A 22,126-nucleotide genomic window follows, 5' to 3' on the forward strand; every position below is an offset into this window, starting at 1 on the left:
ATCAATAATATTTAAGAATTAACAAGTAAGTTTTGTTTCATGATCACCAACGGATCATCATAACAAAACAACACAAACGCCATATTGGATTAGAGCGTCTTAAGTCAGTCGAACCACCCGTCTTAAGACCGATTTGTCATTTTCAACGTAAGTGTTTCAGATATTTTTTCACAACCGTATAAACATATAGTTAAAGGCATAGGTGTAAATGAGAGAATAACTTCCTTATCTGGAAATATAATTGCTCGTACTCACGAAACATGAATGAAATCTTTCAAAAAGTTAAAAAAATTTTACAAAGAAGAGATAAGCGATGCTGGAAACGTCACTTCCTTTTACGAACAATTAGATTGTTACTTATTTATTCTTTCGTGCAACAAGTATCCAACGTCATAACTGATGGGTGTTTTTTTTTGCAAAATAACACTTGGATTATGTAATGAAAGGTAAAATACATTTATCTGATTCTAGTTTCTCTATTGCATCATGTATTTCTTTTGTTTGATAGTAGATTTCTTGTATTTATTTAATAATATTTATAATATATTCCAAATACATATTTATAACAAAAAATATGTTGTAACTGAAATTGATAACGAGGCAATGTAAGAAAAAGCATATGAAATTTTTCATATTTACTACTGTGAACTAGTACACTCATTACAATTAATTTATTCCAGTTGTTGCATTATACATCTTCCCAAGTAGAACAATTCACAAAAACGATATCGTAAAAACTTAGCTTTGAACATTGTACAATATCGTAGCGAAATATTGTACTATATAAAAATGGACCCCTTTTATAACGTATATTCAATATTGCAAAACAATATTGTTCGATATTGTAAAAACGTTGGGGAACATCGATCGACATCTCTCTGCATTTACAAACGCTGTACTATGTCAACCGACATCGTCAACACGATATTCAAAAAACGAATGCTGTGGAATGCCGACAATCGCCAAAATTACGTTATTTGAGAAAATAAAAATTAGCTTTTGAAAATATTCATGCCTGTTTGTAACCTGGAAAAAGCTGATAACAAAACCATTCTAGCTTGTTTAAAATTAAATTATTTGACATTACCAAAACTTATAGAATTTTAAAGTCTGCAGCTTAGTTATTAATATTTAATAAGTTTGGGTAGGCAGGTATATTTTACTAATATTCTAGAAAATAAGCTAGAAAGTAAATAGTTTTGTTAAGATATTTCTTCTCTTTTTCAGGGTACAAGCAGCCATTTATACTGAGAAATAATTTTAATATTTTAAGTGATTTGTGCAATAATTTTCACAGCATCTATATTTTACTATGTAGATTAAAATTACAATATGCTTAATTTAAAACGATAAACTTTTTTGCTGTGACGTTTTAGTACTATATAATCTGTATTTTACTTAAATAGTATGTATGGAAAACAAAATTCCTTATCTTCAAAGCATCAGGTTTGATTTTAAGAAAACTGATTAAAAAGGGAAAAAAAAGCAATATTTACACTGATATTGTCATAATAAAATAACAGGAGTCACTTCCTCAGATTTCTGATTTAAAAAAGGGTAAGCATGGCAGAATAAGCTGCGATTTAATTTACTTATATCCTTTGCCCATTAAAGTGTTGCCAAAATATCTATTCGGTTATCTTATTATCTATTCTCTACGGTTGTCAAATCTGTAAATGAAATATAGTTTTCATTAAACAGTAAAGAATAATATACTAATTTCTATAATTTATTATATTCTTTAATACAATCAATTGTTTCTAAAACAAAACTGTCAGTTGAGACAAACTTAGTCTTCCTGCCTTCCCGGTCGTTGGCGGTGGCAAGAACTTCACCAAATTTTTGAGCTTTTTCTAGTCAGCTAGTTTCTTCAAACAGTCTGAAGGTAGCAGCTGAAAAAAAATAAGACATGACATGAACTGGGGTTAATTTTAATATTTTTAAATTAAAAGACAAATAGTTATATTGAAAACATTACATGAACTAAAGTGGACATAAGCATAACGCAAGTACTACTAGCAGCGTTTATGCTAATCCCTAGGTTGACAATTCTTTTGTATAGAATCAGAGCAGTTTTTATGTTTTCAGTAAGTTTATAACATATGGAATATGAAAGTTTACAGTAAGAACCTTACGACCCTTTACGAGTAAGTTTATAACATATGGAAAATATTATATTTTATAATATAATAGATGGAAAAAAGTTTTTCTTTGAATAATTTTTAAAAATTATTTGGTCACCTTTCGATGAGGTGATCCGGGTTCCAATCCCAGTATCGGCAGGGATTGGAACCCGGCTGGGTCAATACGAATTCCACATCTAACATGTGCTTACCACAGTGCTGATTCAGATATAGCGAAGTATTTTGTAAAGGTACGGCTAAGTGGTAATAAATTTGGCTTGGACACAGATCCCTGTTCTTTAACTATTAAAACAAAGTTTCAATTAGCAAACCATAATTTTATTTAAAAAGTGAGATTTTTTTCTCTTGATTTCAATAAATAAATAAATATTTAATCATTTTTATATTAAAATATTCATTTTTAATCTTATATCAAAATAGATAAGTTAAGCTAAAAAAAATTTTTTTTTTAAATATGTACTCATTGGAATTTTTTTTCACAAAATTTCTTTATAGAAAATCTGATAATGTCAAAGATACTATAAACATATTATGAGGAAAAAAATACCAGTTAACTCTACTGCTTCAAATAGACTTTAAAAGGGAAGAATGACACTATATCAGGAAAAAACAACATCTGAATTCATCAGCCCCCCTTTTTTTCCCTTCTAATATAACCTAAAGCTTTAGAAATAGACATTTTCCACCAATAAAATATAATGTAGATTTTAATTCCATGCTTTTTCAATCAAAAGGTAGAATTTTAATTAACATTTGCATTTTTTTTTAAAAAAAATTCATGTTTATTAATTACTTTCTACAGCTATGCAAGTCTATATTAAGAGAGCATTAAATGTGTACTTTAATCTGTACACATTTAATGCTATCCAATCAATCTCAAGAATCAAAAAGATTTTTAAAAATGTAATTTCAAATGTGTTGGAATTTAACATACACCAAGAAAGAAAGTAATTTCAATAACTAAAATTAATTAATGCAGCAATTTATTTAAAATAAATTTTAAAACTAAGAAAAGAAAACAATAAAAGTATCAATAATTTAAAACACTGTTTTTTAACTTTCAAAATCAATGATTTAAAAAAAATCATTTGATTTAAATCATGTATTAAATCATGATTTGAATCAAGCTGATTTAAATCAACAAACCCTGATAGCTAGTAGTTGAGAAAAGACGCCATGAAAAACATTACAAAACTTTAAGAGTGGCTAACCTTTGAAACATACAATGCTGTAAAATGTAAAAGTATTAGAGTTTAGAATACAAACTAAACAAAATAAAACAGGAAGGACCAGGCTAACTAATTTAAGGAATAACTGATCCATTTTAGTGCAAGATAATGACTCATGAAAAAGTAAAGTCTTATTACAAATTTTAAAATTCTATGTCTATAAAATTACCCAAGATGGCGTTTGTAACAGCTGAGAGGCTTTCAAAACACTGTTTCCCTTTTCATTCTAATTTACAATACGTCATCGCCAATTCCAAGATGGTGCTGAAGTAAAAGAGCATAGATAGCCTTTACAGATGGTTTCAAAATAACATATCTGAAAGAAGAAAAAAAATATATACATATATAATGTTTTAATAACCATTACAAAATGTATCTCATATTTTATCATTAATTAAGACCATACAAGTAAAACGGACATGGGATTGCTGAAGAAAGTAATTATCTAAATTTTTCATTTTTATAATATATTATTTATTATTTCAGTCACTTTATTCTCTAAAAGAGTTCTTGCATTAGTTCTTTACTTTGTATATGAGAAGCTTCCAAAGCAATGGCCTTCGCATAAACATATTAAACATTGCAGTATCAGATTGTATGTTTACGAATCCAATTATCACGAATTCTATGCATAAATTGTGTGCGGAGAAATACCTATACCATCAAAACACTTATCACAGCCATATTTGACTTAAGAATCACATAAGTTAAAATATGTTGCAAAGTTGGGACATATTCAGCTATGGATTGCTTTTCATTTTGATATGTACAGGGTATCTGCGACATTTTAGATTTTCAAATCCCTGACTTTCCATCAATAATTCCAAGAAGTTATCATGACTTACCGAAGTTACTATTATCTCCGACAAAAAAACAACAATAAATTTAAAAAAGCATTATAATAACATTAATAGAAATGATAGGTATAACCAAAGCTGTTATACTCTGAATCCTTGAGGCAGAATTTTTTCGAGCTATATGCGACAAAACTCTCTAGCACTAATATCTTTCTGCAAGATACTTTTCATAATAATAAACATGTATGTTACTAATTTAAAATAACAAAAGCGCCGTGTTTATAAAATAAAAATACCTATATACTATTACTTTCTTTAAATTGAACGTGTAATTTTTTAAAATAACATTACATGTAACATTTTCGCATTTTGCTGGGAGGTGGGGGAAAACAGAAATTATTTCCTTCTTCTTTTGTAACTAATCATCACATAAAAAAAATTGCAAATCATTAAATCCGCAGTAGTACTTGGCGAAAATAAAAAAAGATTGACAACAAATTCACACGAATCGGTCGCCTCAAATGAGTGTTTCGTTTCTGGATTAGGCTGTTCTATAAAAATATCAGAAAAACTATGGAGAAATCAGTAGCAATAGCTGATAAAATTCCGACAGAATTATTGACTTAAAAAGTAAGTACCAAAATACAAGATTCGAATTTTACAGGTTGTTTATCAGGATATTTAAAATCCACGTGAAAATCAACATCAATAACTGACGGAAATAAAACAGAAAAAATACATCAATTTACGATACTATCGGCGTATATTGAGCATGTCAAAAAGTTATTATTTAAATGCATAACTCAAATATAACGGGTAAATTTCTGTCAAAAAATAAATAAAGGTAATTTTTGTCATATTTCAAGTCTTGCAGACAAATTGTTATAATGCACAGAACCAATTAAAATCAACAAATAATAAAAGTACCTAAACAAGATCTTTGGGAATATCAGAATTGAATAATGTGATATAATTTAATAGTTAACAAACTTGGACTAAAAACAATAGGAAATTGGTGTAATTCTGGCAAATATATACATATCAAAAACCCTTCCGAAATTATTCATTAATTGATTAATGAGCTATTCGGTTCGGTAAGTAAGATGTAGATATATAAAATTTTCATGATTCAATTCTTTTGCTTTGTAATTTAAACATTATATATTAATTAAATACTACATTAAACATAATATTAAATAATAATTAAACATATATATATATAACTACAAACTTGTACGGTTGCGCAAAAAAACTTCTTACTATCAGTAACATTAGAGATCTTATAAAATCTTCAGTAGACATATTAAATCAATCTAGTAGACATACTAAATCTTCAATTTAAAATTTCGAAAAAAAAAACATTTCAATCTACCATAACAAATTAATAATTAAAAAATATGCAAATATGATCTATTTGTTAGCTCGCTTAGCTCTTAAATTTTTAATTAGTTTAGAAAAAAATATTTTTCATCGAACGTACAAGTTGCAGGTGTGGAAAAAATATAAACATAAGCATGTCAGAAGGCTTAACACCTCCAAACATCTATTATATATAATTCTCTTACGTGGCTCCCAAATTAGGGCTGTATTTCTTTTCCGCCGGTGGCAATGTTTGCTTTGTTTTGTTTACGTTTTGAAAACATCAAAGCATTCTGCCTTTTAATGATGTGTTTCTGATCTAATATATATAATTCTCTTACGTGGCTCCCAAATTTTGGCTGAAGTACTTTGTACAACTGAATAAAATTCTTTTCACAACACTTAAATATTTACTTTATTTTCTTCATATATCAGTAGGCAAAGAATTCTGTTAGGTTAAAAAACATTTCGCTAAAAAATAACGAATTCTAACAGAAATAAAAATAAACCACTTAAAAAATAAAAATGCTGTTGCCAGCCATAGAATTTTTTGAAAGTTAACTTAATAAATCAAAACGACATAGAAGCGCAACTAGATCAAAATTATGATACCTGAGCGCTTGACATAACAAATCCTTCAATTCTGTAAGTGTTGTATCGCCAAATGCTCAAATTAACAATTGTGCTTTTAAAGAAATTCTATAAAAAGTTTTAAATAAACAACCTACTTCTACAACTGCTTCTTAAAGAACTTGGCTCATTGATTAAAAATATTGCTTTAATTTTACAGTACTAACTTTACTTCTACTTTCTTTATTGCTATGACCCTCTTTCATTACATTTCACAACTTCATGCTAAATTTGAGGACTTTAAGTTGTTTTGTGGTTGAAAATGTGTACATAAAAAAGTAATATTTAGAGGTTAAGAGTTTGCCTCAGAAAATTTGAATTGTTGATATTGAATATAACAATGGAAACAATCGTTTTTGTGAAAAATTGAATTGTATTGTTGACATCAAAACTAAAAATATTGTGTTTCAACTTAACAATACTACCTTAATTTATACTTCAGAATTGCCTCGGAGAAATTTGAATTGTTAGAAATGACTTAAACAAAAAGTTTTATTTTAACTGACAAATACTATATTATAATTTAGACTTTTTCTATGACTATACTCATTTTCTTACTCTTTTCTTTGTTTTTTATACATTTTATATTTCTGCGATAAAATAAAAAACTTATAGTTGTTCTGCTTCTGAACACTGATGAAAACACAAAATGATGGGCTTCATCAACAATCAAAAATATATACATTTATTTTACAAATTTCATATTATTAGGTAGGCGCCTTTCAGAGAATTAAAAATGCAAAATTATCTTCATCAAAGCCGATGCTTTACATCCGGCATCCGGCGTTCAGTGTCAGACTACTATTTCATACTGTTTTACAACACATGGCTTTAGCCCTCTGGTGGGAAAGACTTTGAAACAAAACTTACAACAGTTACTTTTCTCAACAACTGAAATTTAGAATAGTGTGATTAAGAAAAATATGTGAACTGTTTGCAATTTCAATTTAATATTGAAATGTACAGGTTTAGAATTTTCTATAGTGAAAAGTTTTCGGAATTTCAGTATTCAAAAAGGTATACAAAAGCTAGACGTTCAGAGCGTATCCAATGAGCGAGCAAAGCGAGCATTGGATTGCGAAGCAATCCGAAATGAACTGCGAAAGCAGTTCCAGGGGTTGGTGAGCGTTAGCGAGCAGGGGGTGAAGCCTCCTAGTACTATAAAATTACGTCACTGTTTGCGAATATGAGAATTGAATAATGTGATATAATTAAATAGTTAAGCAGCCTGGACATGAAAAAAGAGGAAATCGATGTAATTCTTGCAATATATAATTATATATATTAAAAACAGCACATACCTGCCAAGATCAGAGAATTCGCTCACTTCAACAAGGTGCATTAATTCAGATTCATCTACAGCTGGTTTGAGTTTTCGGGCTCGCTTAATCGAAACACTTTCATTTCACCTACATTATGAGCTAAGATATAAATCTTATGAGACGAAATTAGATTTAAATATAAGAAGACAAAAGATAAATAGACCGCAAGCATAGTGGACAGTGATAAACAGCATCTTAACGGATTACGGTTGCGGTTTCGAGTGGAATATCGTAGATTTCAGTATTTAGAGAAAACAATCGATGTCGTGACAAAAACACGATTGCAATATTGATATCAAATATTGTCCGAGTGTTGTTCGGATATGTCTAAATTTATATTTTAAATTTATTTTTTGGAATTATAACTATTTGACGTCATTTTTTTGTCTTTTAAATGATTAATTTCGATTTAAGAACACAATAAAGTTTAAAATGAAAAGTTTTACAAACAGACTTTTAATGTGAAATCGACGGGAATTGTACAATATCGTACTCACAATTTCGATTTTCGCCAATATTGACAATGTCGGTCGATGTAGATTAAAGCTGTTACAATATCCCTGTGCTACTTGGGTTCTTTATTACATTCGCTAGGGATCCAGTATCCGCTTCTCGCTATAACTTACCAACCCATGAAACAGCTTTCGTTCCTATAACAGATCAATTACCAGGATCGCTACACAAATACATAAATTAAGTTGTCTAGTATTTTTGTTTAAGGCGTCTAAATGGCATTTTTTAACAAAATTTTTGACTTTTTATTTATTTGTTTGTTTGTTTATTTATTTATTTATCTATCGAAAAAAAACATATAAGCAATAACCTACTTTATTCTCAGCGATTTAATGCCAAAAATAAGGCAATACTCAAAGCACTTACAGCATTAAGCAAAAGTGTACAAAATCCAACTCTGGGAAAACAGAAAAAAACACATCCATTTTCTAAATGGGAATCGTCTGAAAATTCTAGTATTTTATTAAAAGTTATTTATTACTAAATTAAGTCTTTAAATATGTTTCACCCAGTGGGTAAGATTAATCGGTGTCGTAGTTGTTTCATCCTCGGGTCCAGGTTTTCATTTTCCCTCCCCATCGCTTATGATTCTACTGCTTAGCTCGTAAACTAGCTTGGCGCGATTATCGCCTCTTTTACACCAAATGTTTATTGCCGATGAAGCTTATAGAGAAAAATATATAGCGAGGAATAGCGTGACGCTCTTCCTCATATTTGGGAGGTGCGCTTGTAACCTTTTCAGTAATTTCTTGGGGGGGGGGGGAAAGATTACAAGATCATGTACTTTGTTTGAGACTGAAAGGGGAACTAAGAGTATTATGCTTTCAACAATTCGCGATCGCAACGAACTATAGGGGGCGTTGTTGTATGAGACGCTTACCTGCGATTTCTATATGAACCGTCATTCAGTTACTCTGGAGACGTCGTTAATGTAGCGTGTAGCATTGCAACGTTCCGTCTTTATTGTAGCTTATTAAATTTAAAAAAGAAAAATGCTTGATCTTCTTTCTTATACAACCGAAAACAAAATGGTATCTCTTTTTATTAGAGAAGGAACATCCAAAACACATCGGAAAAATATTTGTACATTAACAGAAAAAAATATGTATATTCTTATAAGAGTTAAAACCTAATGCCCGAGAAATAGTATTACTAAATTTAATGATATAACATGAAAGGCCCATTTAAACTTTACATTCTATAGTTTTAAGAATCATATTAGTTCAAAAATTAAAATGAACAAAAAGTATACATAAGCCTCATAATTTTATGAAATTTAATTTTGTAAACAACGTTTTTTGACAACAATTTTTATCAAAAAATTTCAAGTTTCAATAAAAATCATTATTTAGAAACTAAGAAACGTAAAATAAAGAATGCTGACGAAACAAAAACAAAAAAAAAAAGACAATTCTTTTTTGTCGCCATTTTTAGTGCTACGAATATTCGTCTTTGGGATTTGCCAAAAACAAAACAAGATGCAATTTTATTTTTTCAGGAGGGAAATATTTTACCGAAAAAACGAAAATGTACCAATTACCACAACATAAAACTTTATCTTGGTAAACGTACGTTTTGGAAATGTTATTTCATTTGGAATCTTATTCATCAGAGTTCATATGGCGATATGATTGTTTTGAATCTATGCTAAACTCTATATCGGCTCATTTTCCACCGAAATCCGATTATCTATTTTGATTTTAAATAAAGTGTTTTATTTTATGAATTGTCGCAAAAATTTTAAGTGTAGATTAGCGGCTCTTAAAAACCGCCAAATCTGTAGCGGCGGTGGCGTTAATACGTTAGTACCGAATTTTTATTCCATACTTTTCTGAATCATATTACTTCAAACATTGGAATATACAAGAAGTATACATAAACACATAATGTTATACCATTTAATTTTTCAAAAAAAGTATTTTGAGAACAATTTTTATCAAAAAATTATAAACTAAAAAACGGAAAATAAAGAATTCTTAGGATAAAAAAACGATTTTAAGAATTCTTTACATTGAAATAAAAACTTTCATATTGTTTCTTTTTTTATTATTCTTATAGTTCTTAATCAGACGTAAAAACCCATTCTGTAGTGTAGAGAACCATCATCAAATGAAAAAAAAAAATATTTACAAGCAAATTTTTTATTGTAAAAATCATTGCACTTACCTGATTTATGATTCCCGGAGAATTCCAAAATGATAAGTTCCTTGTTTGAAAACTTTATTCTCAAATAATAGATACATAGTTTATACCTTCATTACTTTTAGATAGCATACTACACAGCAAAATTTTATAATTGATATGAATTTGAATATGTAACTAAAAACAGAATAGCTGAATTCTAGTTGAACTTATTCTTTCAAAATTAAAAAAAACTTACCAAGAAAACGATTTAAATTAATTAAGAATCAGCAGAAATGGCACTATTTCAAGTAACTTGGATAATTTTTTATTGTTGTTTTCCGAATTATATGGATACAGAAATATATACTATTCTATAACTATTACAATTCTGTATGTTCTGAATTCATATTTATTCACTGGAATGACGAAAGCAATGTTGACTTCACTTTAATTCGTAATGAATTGAAGACAGAAGAAATGCATTTTACCTTAATACACACATCTGTAACAGTATCCGAAATCGGAAGTCATCAGTTGCAAGTTTGTTGATAATAGAAATTAAAAATTATTGAAGAATTTTTCTTCAAATGTTTGGCGTCGTGTTCTGTTCCTGAAAGATTTACTAATATTCTGGAGATTTTTTTCAAGTTCTTCGGCCTTTTCCTTAGGGAAATTTTGTTTCCTATTTGCTGCTAAAAAATGGCGTCTGATTCAGTCAATGACTTTGATGGAACTAAATGAAAACGTGATAAATTAATGTCCGATATTTACAGGCTCCCGCTAGACGGCGTACTCGAGCGTTGCGATCGCGAATCAAGAAGTTAGAGACATGCTTCTTTAAATTTTATTTTTAAAAATAATACTCTTTAAAAATAAAAGCTCGTTTTTTAATAGGAATTTTTTGTTTTTAATAACATAAGCATTCGTATTTATGGAATTTTTAATTTTAATAACATTATTTTTAAGTTTTAGAAAATTCTTATTTTCAAAAATCTAAATTTTTTAAAACTATTATTTATTTTATTATTGGTTGAAGGAAATTATTATTATAATTTTTTTAAATATTGCTTTTTTATTTAAAGAAGATCAAATTTTTATTATTTTTTATAAAAAAAACTCTCATTTTGTTGAATATTATTTATTTTTAAAAAATATTCTTTGTTTTAAAAATATTTAATTGTTTTTTAAAAACGTTATTTCTATTTAAAAACATTATTTTCTATATTTAAATTTTTCGTAAAAGAATTTTTTTATTTTAAAATATAATTTATTTTTTAAAACTATTACTTGTTTGGAAATTATAATTACATTGTATACATTTATCAGTAAAAAATTTTATTTTTTAAATCTTATTTTACTCTTCCTGTTAGCGATTTTTCAAGTAAATTTTATTCAAGCATTTATTATAGATTACCTCTTTTAATATTAATTAATATTTTATATTAATATTTTTGAAATATTAATATATATATCTTAATATTTTTAAAAACTAATATCTTTATTTATATCGAAACATAGCTAAATTAAGTTACTAAATTTAAAAAAAATTGTGGTTAAATATTTAAACTTTTAATCAAATTAGACTTCGAGTTTTCTACACATGGGATGTCAAAAACTGTGCCGTGAATACCTCTTGATCTAAGGGTTATAAAAACATGGTTAAAATTGAAAATATTTTTCAAATTAAGTTAGTATCGTATAATAGTTATGATTGCGTGACTTGTTTTAGTAAGTTTTTAGAAAAGTAACTTTTTCAAACCTAGTTTTAATGCTTAAACCTAAAATTAGAAAAATGATCTTTAGTTTTATACAATAGTCTGCAAAAAAAGCTTAAAAAAAAAAATAAATAAATAAAAAAAAAAAACTTATTAAATTTACCCTAAAAAAGAATTAAAAAAATCTTTCACTACTTTCTCACAAAGAAATAGGAGAAAGAAGTCGTCTGCATAACATCTTAAAAACCACAATGAAAACTTTCTTACTAACATGGTCGCAAACTTAACTGAACTGCAAATTAATGAAAATTAAATTGAACTTCACTAAACTGAATATTTCAATCTTATGCCATGATGGCTCGGGAAAAGAGAGTTCGCCTTCAAATTAGGTGAACCAAATCCCAGGGATGGCTGGTTGATATGGATTCCGCATCCGGTTTGCACCAACCACTGTGCAATATCCTCAGCGGAATATATGCCCTAAGCGGTAGACAGATCAAGGGTTAGTGTCCCTTTGCCGTCAGGCTAACCATGATATGTTTTCGTGGTTTTCCTCTCCATGTAACACAAATACGGGTTAGTTCCATCAAAAAGTCCTCGACGAAGACACATTTCTCCCAATACTTGGTTCAGGAGTTCCCATTTCTTCTGGATTGAGTTCAAAATTACAAGGATACAGAGTTGAAGTGGAACTAAACATATAAAAAGTTTAAAATTGAAATACCTCAGAAGGAAAGATTTTTAAAAGCAAGCTCCTCTTAAATGGATTGCATTATAAAATTTATTCTTATTCGGTTGAAATTATCCAAAAAACTATTTGCATTGAAAAATTTATAAATGAAATGCATGCATAGAAATAAAATAGTCGAAATTAATATTTAATTATTTTTACAAAGTTTATCTCGAAGTTGATGGTTGACAGGTAGCAATTTTTCATAAATTTGAAAGAAATAATGAAAATTTTACTTCAATTTACTTTCTTTTTTTGTTGAAATATTTAAATAAAACTTTCACTTAATAATATGAAGCATAATTATGAAAATTGCTCAAGGAAAATAAGAAAAAATTGAAACACTGAAATCTCAATTAAGTAATAATACTATTTTGTAATTTTTGTAAAGTGTATTTTACAGATACTTCGAAATGTGAAAATATTGAAGTTATTTCAGTTAAAATTCAAGTTTGGTTAAAATAAATATTAGTTAAAAAAAATATCGAACAATTTTATATTATATTCCAAATTTTTAATCTTATTTAATAATCACTTAAACTTTTTTTCTTAACTATAAACGAATGGATTTTTAGTAGTAAATAAAAATAAATATTATTTCTTCATTTTGACATTTTTTTTATAATTGATCTCCTAATTAGTCAAATTTGACATCTAAAAAATAATATTTATTAATATACTGAAAGAAAAAACTATTTAAAAAACTGTTCAAAAAATAAAAATCTATTTACATATTTATTTTGCCAATCTTCCTTTTTCTAAACTAAAAAAATTTTACTACTCATGAAGTGAAATTATGAAAGTTGCACCTACTAATTTTATTAGAAATTACGAAGTTTATTAAGAATTAATTGACATATTACGACATATCTTGATTCTCACAAAATGTAAGTCAATGAATAAGAATTAATCTAAAATAATACAGCATAAAGTAAAATTAATATTTGACCCATGCACTTCATACGCTTTTATCATGCACTTTCAAATATACAAGTGCTTTGCTAAAATTTTGAAATCTTGAAAATTCCAACTCAAAAATTTTTTTCCCAATTGAAATTCGAAATAAAATATTCTTAGATCAAAAAATTATGACAAGCAGGCAAGCCTTTATTAATATGTAATATTAATATATAGTATAAATAAGGATGTATAATAAGTATTTGGATAATAAGTTAAAGCTGAAAAAAATGAAGTTAAGATTAAGGTATGAGTAAGAATTAGCTTAGATAAAGCCATATTAGACAGACCTCTTTAAAAAGAAATTTTTTTTTATATGTTTCAGTCTTAGTCTTAGTCTGTAATACAAGCTTGATTGTTAATATATATATAGAATTCAATCAATTTGATTTAAATCAAGTAATCATATTTCATTTAGGTTCAGATTTAAATAGTTTAAGATAATTTAAGATTCAGATTAAAATAATTTAAAATTTTACCACTGAAACCCTTGTTAAAAATTATAATATTGAAGAAATCTTAACTGTTAAATTTGTCTTAATATTTGCTTAAATATTTAAAATAATTCCCATATGACTGTGTACCAATGAAAATGTATTTTAAAGAAAAAAAAAAATATCTTATGTGTATCATTAGTAAGTTAATTATAAGTTAAAATTGAGATATGTACCAATAAGAAATATCTTAAAAATAAAGGTGATGTTACCATTAAAATATATTAAACAAAGGAATGGGTTGTAAAATTTGATAGAGGTATTCAGTCGATAAAGTTTAAGACAATCAAAGAAAAAAGAGAGATTAATTAAATAATAAATTTTGATAATAAATTTGGATTATCATTAATTGATGGAAAGAAAAGGCCAAAAGTGATCGAAAAATAGTGGAAGGACATGTTGCTTAAGTGCCGCGTGAATTAACTCAACAGCAAGGGCTCGTGGTCAAGATAAAGTTAGAGGACGACTGAATAACATCTATAAATTTTTACGTTTGTGCAAATAAACACTGGTCAAGAAAAAGGGAAATATGAGAATGTTACTCACCACGTATTATTTACATCATGGAGACAGGTCTAACATCGGACATTTTGAAGTGATGAAAACCAAAAGAAAATACAACGCAAAACTCGCTCACAAGTTCTTTTTTTTTATTGTTCATTATCTTAAAACAGTATCAGTTTTGGAATGGGATGGGTGGTCCGTCACACATAAAAATACATTTAGGCATCAAGAAAAATATATCTAATGAATAACGAAAAATGGCAAAAAAATGTAGCTTTGGGGTGGTTTGGTATGGCTCGCTGACCACGAAGGTCAGCTTACCAGCCGCACCGCAATCCCCGAGAGAAGTGTCCTTCGTGGTACTAAAAACGATAATAATAATAATGGCGTCCCCTTAAGCGCGGGAAAATGCCAGTTGAAAAGCAGGAGAGAGAGCGACTGTCATTGGATGGGGGGATTACTACACGATTAGGTCACCACCAATCAGTGCAAATAGTACTCCCACACATACCAAAAAAAGGAGTCAAAGGGAAGAAGTCCCCAAAAAAAGGCGTGAACACTCCAAAAATTCTAGAAAAATCTAGAAAAAAAAAACGACAGGAAGAATCACCACGTGCAACATTGAAGGTTACTTGAAAGTGATGGGATAAAATTTAAGTGGTGACGTAAATTAGAATGTGAGGGAAAAGAATGTCGTCCTTGAAGGACAGTGGGGTCAGACGACCTTGAATTGCAAAAGGTGAAAAGGACAAAGACACAAAAAATGCGTTGCTAACGTAAAAGTAAAAAGAGACATTTCCAATTCTCTTCACAGAAAAAAAAATGAAGAGAAATAAAAAATAGGAAAAGTACAAAAACTATTAACTACGAAAGATTAAATTAAATTTAAATTACTGCCATAAAAAAAGTCGTCACACAACACTGTGACATCAAACAACCAACATTAAACTAAAAAGGGATTAAATTAAACAATTAGAAAAAAAAATGTCACACATCACTGTGACATCACCCCAACTGACCCACAAAATTTTGTGACCAGTCGCAAAATTTTGAACAGACTAGGCAAATGACTGGAGAAAAAAATTGAAAAAAAAATTTTTTTCAAACGGCAAGTCAAAAAAAAGTTGAAGGGGGTTAGGCAGAAGGCAACCACCCATCTCCACTCAGGTGTTACATAAAGTTACATATAATATTAAGTTAATACATTCACAAAAAATCAAGAAGGAAAAGTTGATGACATTGAAGATACATATAGCATTGATGTTTGTTACTTGGTGTTGACATTTCACAAAAAATTTTGTTACCGTGTGAGTCCATAGTATTAACCGGATTACGGCAGGCAGTTAATATACACAAGTATTGGAACCCTTGTTCTGAAGATTAGGCAAGCAAGATGCAGGCGTAGTTCTGGCTTGGTGTCACATCCAGTCACGGAATTACACTTTGTGGCATCTGAAAGTACAATCTTCGGACAGATTATGCTCGACAAGAAAAAGTACACCATCGGTGCCTCTGGGTGAGTAACTCTCATTTGACCAGAGTTTAGTTACACACACAGAAACACACAAAAAAATAACAATGTGAACGAGAAAAAAAAATTTGTAAAACACCTAACGAACACATGTGTGATGCTAGTTTGATCATCAGAAAATGTGCATAAAAAAATTATTAATTAAACTTAAACTGAAATTAGTGAATTTAGAGATAGGAAAAAATGTTACTTAAAAAAAACACATGTGGACAAAGTGGTAGAAATAGGCAATGCCTTAAGTATAGCAAAAAAAAATTTAAAAAAATTTCTTTGCTCATAAAAGTTTTAAAAAAAATTTACAGTTCAGAACATACTTGTGTGGGAACATTCACCAAAAGGTGGCTTAAACAAGGTAAGGAGAGTAGAATTTAGACAAAAAAAATTATTGTTATCAAAAGTATTGGGCAGGAATGCACAATTCCTAAAGGAACAAGGATGAAGGGTCATCATCCGGACCTAGCAGAAATAGGATAGAACCAGACTCAAGACAGTGTTGAAAACCTGACCAGGATTTGCCATCACGACCAGCATGATAACATCAACTAGTCAACAGTAAGGATTCTTCCCTTAGTGGCAAGTCCAGAAAACAATTAAATAGTCATAAAAAGTCGATTAAATAAGCGAGGAAGCAAATAATTTAAACCACATACTAAAGAATCACTAAAAAAATTGTTTAAGTTAGAATTTACAACAAAACTTGCAGTAGACAAGCAAAAAAAAACAGGCTTGTGTGTAAACCAAGCTTATTTAATAAGAAAAAACATGAGCAATCAGTTAACTTAGGGTTAAAGTCTACTTATTAAGAAAAAAAAACAAAAACACATTATCATGATAAATTCAAACAACAATGCAAGCATCACAAACAAACAAAAACAAATAACATTTCTTTGGTCAAAACATTGCTCACTGTAGAATTAAAAGAATATATCAAACAGATATAATTAAATGTGCATAACCATAGAGGTAAAAAATAATAAGAATTCACTGTTTACAGTGATGAACAATAAAATTTATGTCATTTTTTTTGTTTACATAAAAAGAAAAGCTCAATTTCATTAGTATTAATTCTTCATGTATTAGAATAATACTGTCTGTCCACCTGATATATAAACAAATTATGGGGTTATTGGGGAAAAACATTTGCATTTTATATGCATAATACCACAATCTCATAAATTCTGGCATCTCCGTGCCATGAGTACATTTATCCACAAAAAAATCAAATCAAATTTTCCAAAAGAAATCAATTCTTATCTCATTCATAAGAAAATCACATCTAAAAAACAGACATGATCCCTTCCAGGAACTTTTCCCAGAACATAACTCCAAATTGCCAGGTACTTTTGCCCTAGGCCATCATAACTCATAATTACCAGGACTACTCTCCCAGTATAAATAACTCATATCATATGCATACCACCCATACAAAAACTGACCAGGACGAACCAGGGGCATGATTAAAAATCTCAAATACTCGGTCACATGTATTAGGGCTGGCATTCACAACTTAATCCTTTACTTTCTGAAGTGAATCATATATTATTCATATCCCGACTCTCTCGGAATAAACTCATCAAAATAATATCTCATCTGAATACAAAATTTGTGGAAATAAAAAAATCAACTCAAACATTCTAGACAACCCCTCAACTACAGTGTGTGGAACAGTGAAAAAAAAAACAAAAAAAATTTTCAATTTACAATATCTACTTATTTTTAAATTGTGTAAACAAAATTGTAAATGTGAGCTTGAGACAGAAGTTTGTAATAATGCAAGTAATATTAATTTAGACCAAAGAAAAAAATTCAAAAGATAAAAATAAAATATACTTGGTTAAATATAAAATAAAGTAATGCGATTCACATTACACTTTTGTTAACATTGACACAAGAAACAATATCAAATCAACAACACCAAAACAATAATTGTATGTTATTACCACAAAGGAAAGTAAATTTTTTATATATATATATATATATATGTTGGTTTATTTACTTAAATTATGAAATAATTTTCAGCATGATTGCTAAAAGTGTATGATTAGGAGTGGTTGCATCACTTTGCAACAAAGGACAATTGTACTAATCAACATAAAAAAATAATTAAATTAATTATATCAGCTAATGTTTTGAAAAGAATCAATAAATTGATCAGTAACATAAATTTCAAATCAAGGATTATGTAAGTGTTCTTAATAGCATTAAAGAACAAAAAAAAAACTAACCATTAACTTGTCAAAACAAAACCAATGGAAATTATACACATATCAAGAGAATAACATTAAAGGTTCAAAATATAATAAGTAGTTAATTTTTTTAGAAATAAAACACCTAATAATTGGAAAAACTACAAAGAGATGGCATACCCATCCTATAGGATGTAAAAATATAAATCTTAATCTTACATAAAATAAACTCAATTGAAATAATCCAAAATTTAAATTTGTGATTAATTAAAGGTAGGATAAATTATGTAACTTAATTAATCCATTACTAATCAATTTTAAAAAAATTAACTTCACACCTGACTTTGCAGATGGAAAAAAATGAAAAAAAAATTTAGTTCGGAATCCAAAAAGATGCACAAAGTTTAAAAAAATTTTCTATGAATTTACTGAAGACGTCTCCTCAGGTTGTGTGTGATCAGTACACAACAAAAGAATCAAAAAAATTCACTAAATTCATCTACTTGGTAAACTCGTACTAAATAACAGTTTAAAAACAAATTTAATTAAAATTGATAATCACTATTGCATGAAAGATTAAATGGGAAAGAAAAAAATTATCATCACATCATTGTTATATAAAAAAAATTGTTTACAAACGGGCTCATAAAAAGGAAACCAAATAAGGAAATATACTTATTCATAATGGGATTACCCGTTCATATCTTTATGTTGAACTCAAAATCTAACAAATTAATTATATATACATTAAATTATTACACAGTTTACTGCTTGAATTAGATCATTGTTTACACATATACAACAGTTACAGTTAGATAAGTGAAATGATCACAATTACGGAATGGATGGGTGATCTAATGTAAACAATAACAAGCGTCCTGAAACCGGAAGAAATTTAGAAAATTTCCGGTGTATCCCTCCGCTTATGTTATGTCTACGAGGCGATGTGTGAACAAGCCTAATATTCCATGCAGTTTTGCTATTGTAATTTGGGTTCAAATCTAAACATAATTGTACCATTCATAAGAGCTTTCTGAAATGTATTGATTCTCACAGGTCGTAAGGCCGAAAAAAATTTTGGAAAGTTAATATCTCATTGTGAATAATTCTTAAGGTTTGCCATGTTTTGTATTTTATGACCTATTTGGCTATATTTGAATAAAATGTCGCCAAAAATATCTTTTTAAGTTAGCCTAATTAGAAAATATTCTAATGATTATAATATTAATATGATAATACTGAAAGAAAGAACTCGGTACATGTGAAATACTGCAAAAGATATGATGCAATAATATGATGGCGCGTTTCTTCAATCTGCGGCGTAAAAATATATCAGAAGCAGTAACCCGGAAGTCTGAAAAGAGCAATTTTACCACTAGCGCCACCACCCTTAGCTTTACACGATCACCCATCCATACACCTAAGATTGATTGATTGCTTACGCGAAAGTCAATTTCACAAGTGCGTGGAAAGACCCAATTGTTAATCGTATTAAAAAAACAATATTATTGAGTGAAAATGTAACTTATTAGTTCATGACAGGTAATTACAAATATTAAAAAAGTCACTGATTGGTACATTTAGCATCAGTAATACAAGAGAAACATTTAAAATGAAGAATTCGTTGTATTCAAAACCAGTTACAACAAAAAAATTCTTACCCACAAAAATTTAGTCATAATATTATTAGTTAACAAACAAAAAATTTTATAGCCGAAATTGGCTAAACAGCGCAAAGCGGTGCAATAAGACGGCACCATTTGTACCAAAGAAAAAAATATTTAATGAAAAAGAAAAAAAATCTCTTATGTGTATCGTTATTAAATTAATTATAAGTTAAAATTGAGATATGTACCAATAAGAAATATCTTAAAAATAAAGGTGATGTTACCATTAAAATATATTATACAAAGGAATGGGTTGTAAAATTTGATAGAGGTATTCAGTCGATAAAGTTTAAGACAATCAAAGAAAATGAGGGATTAATTAAATAATAAATTTTGATAATAAATTTGGATCATCATTAATTGATGGAAAGAAAAGGCCAAAAGTGATCGAAAAATAGTGGAAGAAATATTGCTTAAGTGCCACGTGAATTTAACCCAACAGCAAGGGCTCGTGGTCAAGATAAAGTTAAAGGGCGACTGAATAACCTCTATAAATTTTTACGTTTGTGCAAATAAACACTGGTCAAAAAAAGAAGGAAAAATATGAGAATGTTACTCACCCCGATGAACATCAAGTTGACATCTTTATGTTGTTGTCGATGTAGGACAAAAAAAGGAAAAAAAATCAAATAAAACAAAAAGACAATTTCTTTTCTCGTTCAAAAAAAACAGTGGGTTTATTCATATCATTTGTACAAGGGATCAACTGAATTACATGAGTGGGGATGCGTTGATACCCCAAGCCACCGCTCAAGCAGGGTATGGACTTACTCAACAGAGAAAAACATTATAAACATCAAATGACTCGTATTTTGAAAAGAAAAAATCTTGCCAATTTGCTTGACTAACAATACACCTTAAAATTTAAAACATTTGACAAAGAAAAGAGGGCTGAAGTCACGCAAATAACTCGTATATATAAAATTACTAAAAAAGGTTTGACGGGGCTCGCTGACCCAAAAGGGCCAGCTTACCCGTCGCAAAGGATCACCAAAGGAGCAGTGTCCTTCGTGGTACTAAAAACGATAATAATAATAATGGCGTCCCCTTAAGCGCGGGAAAATGCCAGTTGAAAAGCAGGAGAGAGAGCGACTGTCATTGGATGGTGGGATTACTGCACGATTAGGTCACCACCAATCAGTGCAAATAGTACTCCCACACATACCAAAAAAAGGAGTCAAAGGGAAGAAGTCCCCAAAAAAAGGCGTGAACACTCCAAAAATTCTAGAAAAATCTAGAAAAAAAAACGACAGGAAGAATCACCACGTGCAACATTGAAGGTTACTTGAAAGTGATGGGGAAAAAGTTAAGTGGTGACGTAAATTAGAATGTGAGGGAAAAGAATGTCGTCCTTGAAGGACAGTGGGGTCAGACGACCTTGAATTGCAAAAGGTGAAAAGGAGAAAGACACAAAAAATGCGTTGCTAACGTAAAAGTAAAAAGAGACATTTCCAATTCTCTTCACAGAAAAAAAAATGAAGAGAAATAAAAAATAGGAAAAGTACAAAAACTATTAACTACGAAAGATTAAATTAAATTTAAATTACTGCCATAAAAAAAGTCGTCACACAACACTGTGACATCAAACAACCAACATTAAACTAAAAAGGGATTAAATTAAACAATTAGAAAAAAAAATGTCACACATCACTGTGACAGACTGTAAAATTGGAAGAACTTTGTCTGTAATACAAGGCTGATTGCAAATATATAGAATTCGGTCAATATACCACTGAACCCCTTGCTAAAAAATTTTAATATTAAAGAGATCTTGACTATTCAAAAAAAATTTCAATGACTATTTAAATTTTTTAAAATGGTTTTAATATTTGCTTAAATGTTTAAAATAATTCCCATATCTCTGTAAAATATATCAAAAAAGCGAAGTTAATTATCTATTAAAATAACTGATGTAAAAATAATTTTAATTGACTGAATGCTTCAAGTGATTTCATCAATGACAATTAAATAAATTAATAAATTTCTCCAACTTTAAAATGAATATTAATCCAAACATTCATTGAAAAAAAAGTTTATATGCTCTGATTTAGTTACAGAAAATAACATTCTTTTGGAGAAATTGACCAAGTTTTGATGTCCTAAAAAATGTTGTGCCATAATTTTTTTCGAAAATGAAGTTTTCTTATGATTTCTAGAAAATTTTTTTATAAGTAAGATTCCTTAGTTGTAGAATTTTTTAAGTACAACGTTCCTCTTAAAAGCT

At 28.7% G+C, this 22,126-nt stretch overlaps 1 long non-coding RNA gene across 1 annotated transcript; it reads right to left on the reverse strand.

The window, feature by feature from the left end:
* Window positions 1-1,713: 1,713 nt before the first annotated feature.
* LOC147808081 (uncharacterized) lies at window positions 1,714-7,806 on the reverse strand. Its single transcript, XR_015434709.1, has 3 exons — window positions 7,461-7,806; window positions 3,543-3,689; window positions 1,714-1,892 (listed from the first exon to the last, which is right to left on the reverse strand). It is a non-coding gene; the product is annotated as an uncharacterized LOC147808081 (long non-coding RNA).
* Window positions 7,807-22,126: the final 14,320 nt, after the last annotated feature.

This window comes from Parasteatoda tepidariorum, chromosome 6 (assembly GCF_982258835.1).
Source record: "Parasteatoda tepidariorum strain Cologne lab strain chromosome 6, Ptep-v5.0, whole genome shotgun sequence".
Taxonomy (NCBI): domain Eukaryota; kingdom Metazoa; phylum Arthropoda; class Arachnida; order Araneae; family Theridiidae; genus Parasteatoda; species Parasteatoda tepidariorum.